Here is a 13028-nt window from a genome sequence, read left to right as displayed (position 1 = left end):
GCCGTTTTCTGTCCCAGGTTTCTACCGGAGTGAGAAAGGTGACTCCGACTCTCGATTTGCAAGGCAGGAGGAAGGAATCCTCCTGTTTTGAGTTCACCAAGGCGGCTTCGCCCGCTTGCTCCCGGGATTTTGCCATTTGCTTCCCCCAAGGACTGCGCGTGATGTTTGCAGCTGGCGAGTATACACCAGTAGGCTCATCGTTGGAGGGGGTGGGGAAGGGGATTCCACTGCCATCCTAAAGTTATTCCAGTCTAAACCCGTTAAACTTTAGATTGGGGTCGTTCCGCATAGGACTGCACCCTTAGGAGGCTGGGACTGCCAACCGAGGCATGGAAATGCCTTAAGATTTCTGGGCTGTGCCTGTGGGATTTCACCTATAGCAAACCATAAGCGTTTGCCCTCTGAAAGCTGCCATTTTCTCCAGGGGACCTGATCTATGTCCTCTGGAGATCAGTTGGTAATTCCCTGAGAATGCCAGGCCCCACCTGGAAGGTGGCAACCCGAAGTCTTCCTGGTGGTGGACAATGCCATCCAGTCGCACCCAACTTATGGCAAGGCAACCTTGTCAGGTTTCCAAGGCAGGAGACATTCAGAGGTGGTTTGCCATTGCCTGCCTCTGCATAGCCACCCCTGGGTTTCCTTGGTGGTCTCCCATTCAAGTACAAGCCAGGGCCGACCCTGCTTAGCTTCTGAGATCTAACAAGATCGGGCCAGCCTGGGCCATTCGTGTCTGGTGAAGGCTTCCTTCAGTCACATTACTTTGAAAGCATTTACCAAGTCAGGCTCAGTTCTTTTCCCTACGTCTATGAAGCATAGTGTACTGGTTAGAATGTCCAACTAGGACCTGGAGGACCCAGGTTCGAATCCCCCGTCTTCATGAAGCTTGCTGGGTAACCTTGGGCGCTCACTCTTTCTGCCTAATGTATCTCACTGGGCTGTTGTGAGGATGAAAGGGCGGAGGGGAGAAGGATGTATGCTGCCCTGAGCTCCTTGGAGGAAGGGTAGGATGCAAACAAGATATATAATCAATAATAAATATGTGCGAGACCTGTACAGCCTTGCATGGCTGGCCTTCAGATTCTCAAACCTTGTCAAAGTTGTCAGTGATCATCTCTTGGTGGTGGCAGAAAGTGCTGTCAAGTTATGGCTGCTCTGTAGAGTTTTCAAAGCAAGAGATAAACAGAGGTGGCTTGCCACTGCTTTCTCTGGGTAGCAACCCTGACCTTTGGTGGTCTCCCATCCAAGTACGAACCAGGGCCGACTCTGCTTAGTTTCCAAGACCAACAAGATCCGGCTCCTGGGCCATCCAGGTGAGGGCAATTATCTTTTAAGAACCAGGAACTGGAGACATCAGCCACACTCATCAACGTCTCACTTTTACCCCAAGTTTTGGTGAAGGTCAAGTTGGTAGAGAGGCCACGCTTACATTTAACTGCGATGTTTACAGTACCATACCAATGCCTGAAATAAAGCTATCTATGGTAGAGAGGCCACGCTTACATTTAACTGGGATGTTTACAGTACCGAAATAAAGCTATACATGGGCCGGATATCGCGCGGGGAGGCGTGGCTAATTGCCCCGGCGCAGTTTGATCCGCGATTACGCGATCAGATGCACTGGCGGCACAACATGGGTCCTTCCCTCGGTGCCGGCGGGTAATCAAGGGACCAGAGGGGAATGCCGCACACCGGCTTGATCACACCACGGGCGTCTGGAGGCAGCCCGTGGCAAACATTTACTAGTACCTTAGAGGTACTAGTTTTTTAACGCGCATTGTCGGCGGTAAGCCACGGGTGCGCTCCACTTCCCAGATGTTGGGGTGTGATCGCACCCGTATAATTCGCCCACCATCTGTGCCTCTCCCGCGGCAACTTTGCCATGTGACCGGGGCCAAAGATGACAATTGAGGCAGCAAAGATTTTTGGAGAAGATCTATGTATCCCAGATTTGATGGGCTTTATACCATAAAGATGTAACCTGATGCAAGTATACTTGTCAGTAGCTCCTGTTGACCTTACTGAAACTAGGTTGTCTGAATCTCTTGTGTGGCTTTCAAACTGCCATATACCTCCTGGTGGCCAAAAGCAGAATGTTTTTGCCCTACCTGTCATTAAGCTCTTGTGCTATGTCTGCCTCTCTTGAGGAATCCCTTGGTCATGGTCCTACAACGTCTTGCTTCCTGACTTCCCTCCTCATCCTGATGACTTTAATATCAAGTCATTAGGTATGTGTGAGTCACCACAGACTGAACCTCATAGTCATCGCTATTAAAACATTATATTTTTCAGCTGTCTGCTATTGAGCAGTGTCATCCTAAACTGAATCCTACTCAAGTCACTTGCTCAAATGGCCACTCAGTTTTGTACTCCTAGTCCTATTGCCTTCTTCATTCGATATCCTAAACTGAAAGCTTACATGGTTTTCTCTTTCTGTACTCTGTAATCTGCCGGGAGGCTCAATGAGAAACGTGGGCTATAAATAAGCTGCATAAATAAATATGTCAGAGCGAGAGGATTTTTAAATGGATCCTTATTTATAATTTTTATACTTTAGCAAGGTGAAATCACCACAGCTGATATCCTTGTCCATTACAATAAAAAAATCACAGATCCCATGATCTGTGCAAAAACACAGCGAGGAGCATCTGCAGAAAGATATCTTCACAACAGGAGAAAAAGCAATAACTCAACATGAGTACCTGCCCTCAAACACACACCTTGTTCTGGGCAAAAACATAGATAATCATCTGAAGCACATATCCTTATTTTTACACAGACCTCCCCAAAATTCAGCATCAAATTAAGCATGACATCTGTAGATACTGTAGTCCAGGGATGTGAATGTGATTTGACAGTGGGTTTTAAAGAGTTAAAAGTACAGATATTAAGGTTCCATGTTTTTTGTGTGTCACAGGACTCCATGGGGTTGGTTTGTGATCTGAAGACAGGTTTTGCGGGGATCTGAGCAATAAAGCGTGAAGATCCATGAGGTATTACATAGATCCACAGTTGCCTTTTCCTAAGTGTTTTAGGGCAGGTTCTCATGTTGATTTGTTACTGCTTTTTTCCTATTGTAAAAATATCTTTTTGTAGATGCTCCTCACTGTGTGCAAATTATGTACGGAAGTCAACATCCTCCAGAGTCAGTTAGGCCTCCAATAGTTCTTGGGAGGAGCCGAATAGAACCACACATACGTGGTTAGCAGTCAGTTTGCCCACAATATGGTACTAAATTTAGGTAACGCCTGAGAAGAGACTTCCTAAGCCCAGAGACTGCCAACTTCCAGCCCAATGAAGAGTGCAGGAGAACTTGAAAGGCTGCACAATGAGTTGTGTTAGTTTGGCCTGTCTTGATAAAAAGGTATTGTTTGGCTTCTGTTTGTGGATTTTCCTAAGCCCTGGGCACTCCTTCTTCAAGTCTTGAAGTTTGTTGCATATAAAGAGTTACTGCTTTTTTCCTATTGTAAAAATATCTTTTTGTAGATGCTCCTCACTGTGTGCAAATTATGTACGGAAGTCAACATCCTCCAGAGTCAGTTAGGCCTCCAATTGTTCTTGGGAGGAGCCGAATAGAACCACACATACGCGGTTAGCAGTCAGTTTGCCCACAAAATGGTACTAAATTTAGGTAACGCTTGAGAAGAGACTTCCTAAGCCCAGAGACTGCCAACTTCCAGCCCAATGAAGAGTGCTGGAGAACTTGAAAGGTTGCACAATGAGTTGTGTTAGTTTGGCCTGTCTTGATAAAAAGGTATTGTTTGGCTTCTGTTTGTGGATTTTCCTAAGCGCAGGGCACTCTTTCTTCAAAAGTCTGGAAGTTTGTTGGCATATACAGCGCCACTGTGGTGTAGTGGTTAATAGTGTCAGACTAGTATCTAGAAAAACCAGGTTCAAATACCCACTCATGCTGTGGAAGCTCGCTGGATGACCTTGGGCGAGTCACAAACTGTAAGTCCAACTTACCTTACAGGGTTGTTGTGAGGATAAAAAGTATCTAGAAAAACCAGGTTCAAATACCGACTCATGCTGTGGAAGCTCGCTGGATGAACTTGGGCCAGTCACTAACTGTAAGTCCAACTTACCTTACAGGGTTGTTGTGAGGATAAAATGGAGGAGAGGAGAACGATGTAAGCTGCTTTGGGTCCCCATGGGGGAGAAAGACAAGGTGTAAATGAATTAAATAAACACCACAGCCTTCCCAGCCAAAGAAAAAACGGAAGAAACGGTCCTCCACCCCAGAAGGAGAAGAAGAGGAGGAGATTGGATTTATACCCTGCCCTTCATTCGGAGTCTCAGAGTAGCTTACAAACTCCTTTCCCTTCCCCTCCCCACAACAAACAGCCTGTGAGGTAGGTGGGGCTGAGAGAGCTCTGACAGAAACTGCTCTTTTTCAAGAACAGCTGTGCCAGAACTATGGCTTCCCCAAGGTCATCCAGCAGCTGCAAGTGGAGGAGTGGGGAATCAAACCCGGTTCTCCCAGATTAGAGTCCGCACACTTAACCACTACAATACAGGGTGTCATAGATTTGCCCATCTCTCTCCAATTTTTATATATTTCCTTCACTGTTTATTTCCCTGGAATTAAACGCAACCAAATTGGTGACCCATATAAACCAAGCTTGTTATTCCGGTATGGTTCTTGCATCTGTTAAACACCGCTTATTATGATTATGCCAATTTGCTGCTCATCCTCTACCTATATGTACGGCCTGGTAACTTCCATTTCAGTGTATCTGAGGAAGTGTACCTGCACACGAAAACTCATACCTGTCCTTGAATAAAACTTTGCTGGTCTTAAAGCTGCCGCTAGATTCCAACTTTTGTTCTTTTGACCACACGAGTCACTAATTGGCCCGCCCGCTTGCAGAAGCGGCTGCCGATTGGTTGAGGGCGGCGTCCCCTCTGTCTCCCGGTTCCAGAGGCGGGCTCTTTTCTCGCGCGCCTTTGCTTTTTCAAACGGTCGCTTCCGGAAGCTACGGGGTGGGGATGTCTCCGTCATTTCCGGCCGGGCCTAAGCGTACCTGAGGCGCCTTCGTCCACCGGCCCCTACGATGAGTACTATGTTCGCGGACACTGTCCTCATCGTCTTCATCTCGGTGTGCACCGCGCTGCTGGCCGAGGGTGAGCTGAAGGGGCTGGGAAGAGCCAGAGTATGGTTGGGGGTGTTGCCCGTCTAAGCGGTTGCCGGGTGGGTGGGTAGGCAGGCGGGCGGGGCAAGCATGGAACGAAGAGTTTCGGCCTCTCGACGGGCCAGGCTTATTGAGTCTTCCCCAGGATGACAGCTGCTCTCCGGGGAGGTTTGCATTGCAGGGGTTTCGTGTGACGGGTGGTGCAGGGCGAAGCAAGCCGTGGTTGGGGCTCCTCCTCCTTTCCCCTCTGCAGTGGGAGGGAGAAGGACAAGGGTCAGGATCCTAGCGGTGCCTCTCACGAGACTGAAAAGTCACAACCTAGGGATGCCATCCTCCGGGTGGGACCAGGGGATCCCTTGGAATTACAGCCCATCTCCAGAGTGCAGAGAGTGTGCCATTGCACCCCACTGAGGTCCCTGTCCTCCCCAGGATCCACCCCCAAATCTCCAGAAGTTTCCCAACGTGGATCTTGGCAGCCCTTTCCCCATACCCCATTGGTAGTCAGGAGGAACCTGTAACCACACAGGCCTCCATCAGTAGCTTGCTTTGAAGTTCCTGGGATAGGCATCCTAAGGAAAACTTTTTAAAATTCTAAGGGGGTGGGGGATTGTTCATCCTGATACTCAGTATAAGTTGCTACCTATGACAGTGGAACTTCCATGTTCTGAGGAAGCGGGACTCCTTGAGTTCCAGTTGTTAAGGGGGGGTAAGCAGCTGGGGAGAACTTGTGTCTTTTTGTCCTTTTGGAACTGATGAATGTGCCGTATACTTTGGTGCAGCAAGGTGAGTCTTGTGAGGGCATAAATACCATGGGAGTGCCACCTGGAACTGTGTTGATTCCATCTTGGACGTATGAGATCAGCAATTGATTGAGCACCGTTGTTTTAAGTGTCGGATGTTTTTATGATGTTTTATGTGTTTTTAAATATGGCATGGCGAATCACCTTCCCCTTGTTAGCTACCCTGAGCCCACTGGGGAGGGCGGGATACAAATGTGAAAAATAAATAAATAAAATACATTTAGTCTGGCTGGGTCTTACAAACATACATACATACGAATGTATACGAAGCTGCCTGATAACTGAATCGGACCATTGGTCCATCACAGTCAGTATTGTCTACTCATACTGGCAGCAGCTCTCCAGGGTCTCAGGCAGAGGAAAAAGTCTTTTGCATCACCTCCTAAAGGTAAGGTGTGCTGTTCTGTTGCAACCGGCTCATAGAGACCCCATGAAGTTCCACCTCATGGGGTTTTCAAGGCAAGACTCTACACAGTAGCTCCAGTCTTTTGTGGTATCCCATCAAGGTACTGACACTGCTTAGCTTCTGATCCATGATAAGATCAGGCTAGCCTGGGCGCTAGGGCTGCTACCATCATGTACTACATGATCCTTTTAATTGGAGATACTGGTGCTTGAACTTGGGGCCTTCTGCATGCAAAGCAAGCTCCCTACACCTAAGCCATAGCCCCTACCCTTATGAGTGCCTTGGTAGCATCTGCTGCAAGCAGGATGCTGAACTAATTTGGCCTTTTGGCTGATTTCTGAAGCACCTTTTCTATGGCAATGTATTTTTAGGATGCACAGTTGCTTGCATTGCATTAGAAGCACTACTCATGCAACATGCACTATTCCTGCAAACTGCATGGTTTTCTGTGGCCTTCTCCCACTGTCAGCCAGTGATATGAGATCCAAACTAAATGCATGTGTCTGCATTTGGGAGGGGAGGTAATGTTGGTGCTGAGCTCCAACCTAAATAACAGCTTGCTCTTTTCAATTGGTATCGGGGTCTGGGACATGTAGGAGTCATCAAGATGGTCAGTGATCAATTTTCAGCTAAATTATCACTGTAAGGAAGGAACATATTTGCTGTTCTCACTCCAAGTCAAATTCTGTAGGGCAGGGGTTCCCAACATTGTTGAGCCTGCTAACTCTCTGGAATTTTCAGAAAGGATAGTGGAATACTACACAAAATTGCTGCCGTGGGGAAGGAGCTGATGACAGCACAGTAACCCGAGGGTGGTTTCAAACAAAAAATGTTGGGATGTTCCAAGCCAAACTGTTACTACATGTGCTCCATTTCATGTGTATCCTAGACGCGTCTGCGCTCTTGGGTTTGTGACACACCCAGAACTGCAACCAGTTTGAGAGCCAGTTTGGTGTAGTGGTTAAGTGTGCAGACTCTAATCTGGGAGAACCGGGTTTGATTCCCCACTCCTCCACTTGCACCTGCTGATGTGACCTTGGGTCAGTCACAAGCTCTGGCACAGCTGTCCTTGAAAAAGAGCAGTTTGTGTCAGAGTTCTCTCAGCCCCACCCACCTCACAGGGTGTCTGTTGTGGGGAGGGGAAGGGAAAGGAGTTTGTAAGCCGCTCTGAGACTCCAAGTGAAGGGCGGGGTATAAATCCAATCTCTTCTTCTTCAACCAATTTGGAGGAATTAAACTCAGGGTCAGGGGAAAACATCTCCCCACTTCCATAGCCTGCCTGGCTTGGAAATCTGACACGTTTGTGAATTAGTTAGAGCAGAATATGTGGTTTAGTGATTATCTAGATAGTGTGTGAGCTAAAGGTTCCTGTAACAGACTACCTCTAACCACAAAACAGCCAGAGCTTTTCCAAAACAAAGGGAAATTCAGGGGTATAGGAACTGAAATGTACTTAAGCGTAAGAACAGTGAAATGACTGTGTTCAGAAGGACATATGTATGAAGAGTTAAATGAGAGTAAAGAAAGTGAAAGAATGCCAGGCCTCTGACTTAGGATGAATTCTGTGCCAGGCCAGGAGAAATGGCAGAGAGGGATTTAAAGAAGGAGAAAATATGGTTTCTAAGAGAAAAGGAATAAAGAGGAGTTTACCTAATCTCAGTCAGCTGAATTGGGGATGGAATGTTGTCTGTTTCAATGATCCAGAGGTTGAGAGAAGAGTTCTTTAGGCAGAGCTTCCAAAGGTCCTGAGGAAATAAGAAGGTAGGGCAGCAGAGAGATGCTCCTTTCTGAAAAGGAAGCACCCCAGAGTCCCAAAGAAAAAAGGGAGTTAGCAGCCTCTGTGCTAGAAGAGAGGAGAAGAGTGCATAGTTTTGGCTGGCGGACCAGCAATAGAGTTAATAGGAGCCAACACAAAGGAATACCAAATAGATCATTGTAAAGTCCAGGAATTCAGGGTGAGTCCTGGCTTTGACTGAATTAGGAGCAGCTTCGCAGAAAGGTGACAAAACATGATTGTACCCAAACAGGGTGAACGAAAGGGCTGGCAGGGTGGAGGCTTCATCCATGCCCGAGGCAAGGTGGTAGGAGACAGTCAGGCAAGGTCAGTAGAAGGTAATCCAGCACACCTGGCTGCTTGATAATAATTGGATTTTGCACTCAGGAAGACTTGCATTTGCTGACCAAATTTCATTGATAGACCAAGGTGGGTGCCTGGCTTTGCAAGCCCCTGTGGTGGTAGGTAGGCATGCAGGTGTCCCATCAGTGAACCACTCCCCTGCTGCTTGTTTACATAGTCTAAGGAGAGCCTTGACCTCACCTTCTCCATAGCAAGACATTGCTAGCTCCTAAAATGGTTGCCAAGGCAAATTTACCCAGGGTAGAGTCAAGGCAGACAGCACTCATCTAAGGAGGTGAGACCCTGGGAACAGAGCACCCTCTTATGCTGGTGGCATCTGTTGCTAAAGGGGTGCTCCCTGCAGATGCAAAAGTGATTCTTGATATACTTACTGCACTAATGAAAGGCAGGGCTTTGGGGAAGCGACACTCTTTGGCTTCAGCTTCCAAAGAAAAGAGAAGGTTTACTTCCTGCACAGCCAGAGAGAGAAGTTTCCAAGCCCAGAGACTATAAAACATCTTTGTCTACTGCCAAGCCACGAGTGCATGGTTGTGATGCATCTGCCCTGTATGAGCTCTGCACTTTGCTAGTCGGTCAGCTGGAGCTTTTATTGTGCACAATGCAGTTCTGTCTTACGATGATGTGTGTGCTTTATTTCAGGCATAACATGGGTGCTGGTGTATCGAACAGACAAGTACAAGAGGCTGAAAGCAGAGGTGGAGAAGCAGAGTAAAAAACGTAAGTGCTGCTTCCAGATCCAAATCGACAATAAAACTTGCCTTGTCACAGAGCTGCTCGTGCTCTAGACTGTGCATCTTGGGCAGCTATTTAAAATATTTCCACTCCTCTGATCTATACTGGCTTGTCTTGAAGCAGCGGATCCAGTAGCTATATATGGAGGGGGAAGAAGCTCACTCTGTGGTGACCGGTGATTTCCCCTCGAGTCATCCCTTGTAGGCCTTTGTAAGGCAGGACAAGAGGGTCCTGCTGTAACTAAGAATAGTAACAGGGCGAGTCCAACTTTTGCAGGATGGCTGAGGCCACAAGGGTTGTTTCCATGAGTAAAGGATTAATCCAGTCCCATTGGGAGAAAGGCAGGTTAGAGATGATGTAAATAAGTTATACAGGAAGCAGATATTGCTCTTCTTTCTCCCAACTGTGTCTGTAGCACAACAGTTCAAGTGTACAAAGAGAAAATGTTTTAGCATCCTTCAGTCACCACCATAAGATTAAATGGGAATTCCGTTGCGCATAGCAAATCATTTTTAAAGTGTGTTTGCTGGCTTATTGGCCCTTTAAAAAAAAAAGGGGGTGTGAAAATAAAGTGCACTGCTTCTGGTCTGTTGACCTGTTCCTTTTTGGCGAACTTCTGTTGTTTCTACAGTGTTAAATGTGTCACTTTCAGATGTTCACATTGCACATGCATCTTTACTGGTGTTGAAACAAAGCAACTTTGGAGTTGTAGAATATGATCTGTCATTTTTGCCTTAAGTGTTTTCTAAATATTAGGAAAGTAGAGTGCTCACTATATCCAATCACTTTATCAACAGCTTTTCTTTTGCCCTCAGTATTGCCGGTTCTCCTCCCTTCCCCTCTCCCAGTGTGAGCAGAATGCAAGGAGCTGTTTTGGTGTTTTTTTTATGTGAGCTGCTTTGTGCAGTCTTCATGGGGTATCAACTTTCACTGTTGCAGGAAAATGAGACTGTATCTGGAGAAAGTACTGCTGTGGCCAAGGCAGTGTTGTGGACAAAGTGGTGTTGTGTCGAGCCATGCCTGTTCTTTGACCTCTTGAAGAAAGGTTGCTGAGTTCATACCAGCCTTACCTAATCCTTGCTTACGTAGCTGGAAGTCTAAGCACAAACCCCTAGGGGGGAATGACTGAAAACGAGGCATGCTTGCTTATAAGTCACAGGAACAGTTTTACTGTAGGTTCAGCTACAAAATAAAGCAGCTGTTCTTCACTCTTTGACCTCCATTACTGAGTCTGCCATCAAAACTAATCTGGGAGAACTGGGTTTGATTCCCCACTCTTCCACATCCAGCTGCTGGTGTGACCTTGGGTCAGTTACAAGTTCTTTCAGAGCTGTTCTCTCAGGAGCAGTTTTCGAAAGAGCTCTCTCAGCCTCACCTACCTCACAGGGTGTCTGTTGTGGGAGGGAGAAGGAAAGGAGATTGTACGCCACTCTGAGGCCTTGGAGGTACTAGTTTTTTAAGGCGCATTGTCGGCGGTAAGCTACCGGTGCGCTCTACTTCCCAGATGTTGGGGTGTGATCACGCCCGGGATAATCCACCCACCATCTGTGCCTCTCCCACGGCAACTTTGCCGTGTGACCAGGGCCTGAGACTCCTTTCGATAGTGAAGGGTGGGGTATAAATCCAATTTCTTCTTCTAACTGGCCAGTGTTGCATTGCAAAACTGTGATGTATGGGACTGTATAGACCCTGTACACTAGGGGTCCCCAAGCTTCTTTGAGCCAGCAGACACCTTTGGAATTCTGACACATAGGCACAGAGTGGCTGCCACAAATGGCTGTTGCAAGAAGTGGAGTCAGCCACTGAATGACTGCCGCAGCTTACCCACAGTCACACAGTCCTTTTGCTGTGTTGGCAGCTGCTGCCAAAGTAGCATGTTTAAAAATCTTCACAGCTGATGTAATTTCCAATAGCTGATCAAAAGCCTTCCTTGGCAAAAAAAAAAAAACCCCACAGCCCTGCCCACTTTCTAAAAACACTTGGAGGGTGCCAGGGAAGGTATCGGTGGGCACCAGAGCGCCCTCCCCAGGCACTATGTTGAGGATCCCTGCTATACGCCGTGACCTAGCAAGCTTGCTCTGGAAGCCACTGGCTCTACCCTGTTTTAGCCCTTGTGGCATATCCTGCATGGAACATTAGAACTTGTCCACTGAACCACTTCCACAACGAAAATTTTGCAAGCTTTTCAAGCTTATCTAGATTCCAGCAAGGATCCAGATTGTGCCATTCTGCTGGGATAACCACATACAAAAACTGGGCTTAAGCAAAAAACATTTGCACACATTCTTAGTTGTTAAACTAAGTATCCTGCTTATTAATTGATTTATTTAGTAAAACATTTATATCCCGCCTGTCCTCTTGACTCAAGGCGGCTTACAATAATAGTGAAAGCATCTCTAACTAAAACCCAAAAGAGAATAACACTTCTGAATCCCCGCCGTATCCCTCCATGCCAAGAATTTGCAGGCTTTTATAATGCAGCCAGTCTGATGTGTTAAGTGTATCCATTCGTCTGTATTGCTGTATAGAATTTGTCTAGCATATTATGTGACAGAGTGGTCCTGGTTGGAATAGCAGTTCAACAAAAGTTGGTGTTGTGGCTTTTTAGCCAGAGTTTATGGTCTGCAGTGAACCTGGTGTTCCAAGTAGGCTTTGCCTTCTGCTAGCCGCACCGCTCTAACCTTGGGAGAAATAAACAAGCCTTCTCTTCCTCTCACCCCTTGCCAGTAATTGCAGCTCTCCTTCTATGTGCCTGTTGTCATATTTATATAAATGCTCGAGCTCTGGGAGAAAAGAGGAGGAGGCGGCGGCGGCGGCTGGGGTTTTTTTGTTTCTAAACAACTCACTGTGGTGTCTGATCTTTTCAGTGGAAAAAAAGAAGGAAACAATAACTGAATCGGCTGGCCGGCAGCAGAAGAAGAAAATAGGTAACATGATGGGGCTGCAGTGTGTTATGTGTGCGTGTGCACAGTTTAGGGGGGAGAGGTGCTTCTCATATTTTTTTAATATACACGCACACCCACAAAACGTTTATTGGCATTGAAAGCACAAAACGTCATGGAAATACAGCAAAATACTAAGATGCATCAGTGACTTACACTTGGCTGTTCAAGCCTCGTCTTCTGACTGCATTATATAAAATTTTTGCAACAGCCTCCATTATTTCGCAATTAGAATTAAACAGAAGAAAGTGAACAATTGTGTCATCAGAATGCCAGCTCTTACCCTCTAGAAATGGAGTAATAAAACAAGATCGAATATCCCTGTAAAGGGGGCAATGAAGTATGGTGTGTATAGTGGACTGGATTCTATATCTTTTAGATAACAAGGACAAAGTCTGTCTACAGATGGTATCTGGCGGTACCTCCCTAAAAGCACCTCCGATGGCAGAACATTAGAGTGTGCAAGCATGTATGCTCTGCGATGATGTGGGGCTGTTAACAGATATTTTGCAGTAGAGCCCATGTCAAAAGTCCCCAGCCTACTTGGGGAGCATCTGCTGGCTCTGCGTTCCCTAAGTTCTTGCCTTTCGACATCAAGAAATCTTTGTTTGATAATAGCATAGGCTTGTTTATCTGAAAAGGGGGCTAAATAATCCAGGGATATTCGCATTGTAGAGAGTTTCTCTTCTACATATCTGAGCCATGGAGAGAGATGGGACTCGGTTAGCATGTGAGTAATAATACGTTTAGCTTTACCATGGCAATGAAGTTTAAGTTAAAACTGAGTCGTTATCAGCCATGCTCTGGTCGATAGAAGCCTTTGATTGGTTTCTAAGCATAAAGCTGCATCAGCAACACACGAGGGAAGTCCAAGAATTTTCC

The 13028-nt window shown here is 46.6% G+C and overlaps 1 long non-coding RNA gene across 1 annotated transcript; it reads left to right on the top strand.

The window, feature by feature from the left end:
- The first annotated feature begins 5015 nt into the window (after nucleotides 1-5015).
- LOC107125003 lies at nucleotides 5016-12133 on the top strand. The gene is made up of 3 exons (XR_001483008.1): nucleotides 5016-5121; nucleotides 9112-9189; nucleotides 12072-12133. It is a non-coding gene; the product is annotated as an uncharacterized LOC107125003 (long non-coding RNA).
- Nucleotides 12134-13028: the final 895 nt, after the last annotated feature.

The sequence above is a fragment of the Gekko japonicus genome, unplaced genomic scaffold (assembly GCF_001447785.1).
Source record: "Gekko japonicus isolate JY-2015 unplaced genomic scaffold, Gekko_japonicus_V1.1 scaffold5812, whole genome shotgun sequence".
In the NCBI taxonomy this organism is placed as follows: Eukaryota; Metazoa; Chordata; class Lepidosauria; order Squamata; family Gekkonidae; genus Gekko; species Gekko japonicus.
This window is presented reverse-complemented; position numbering and strand designations above follow the sequence as displayed.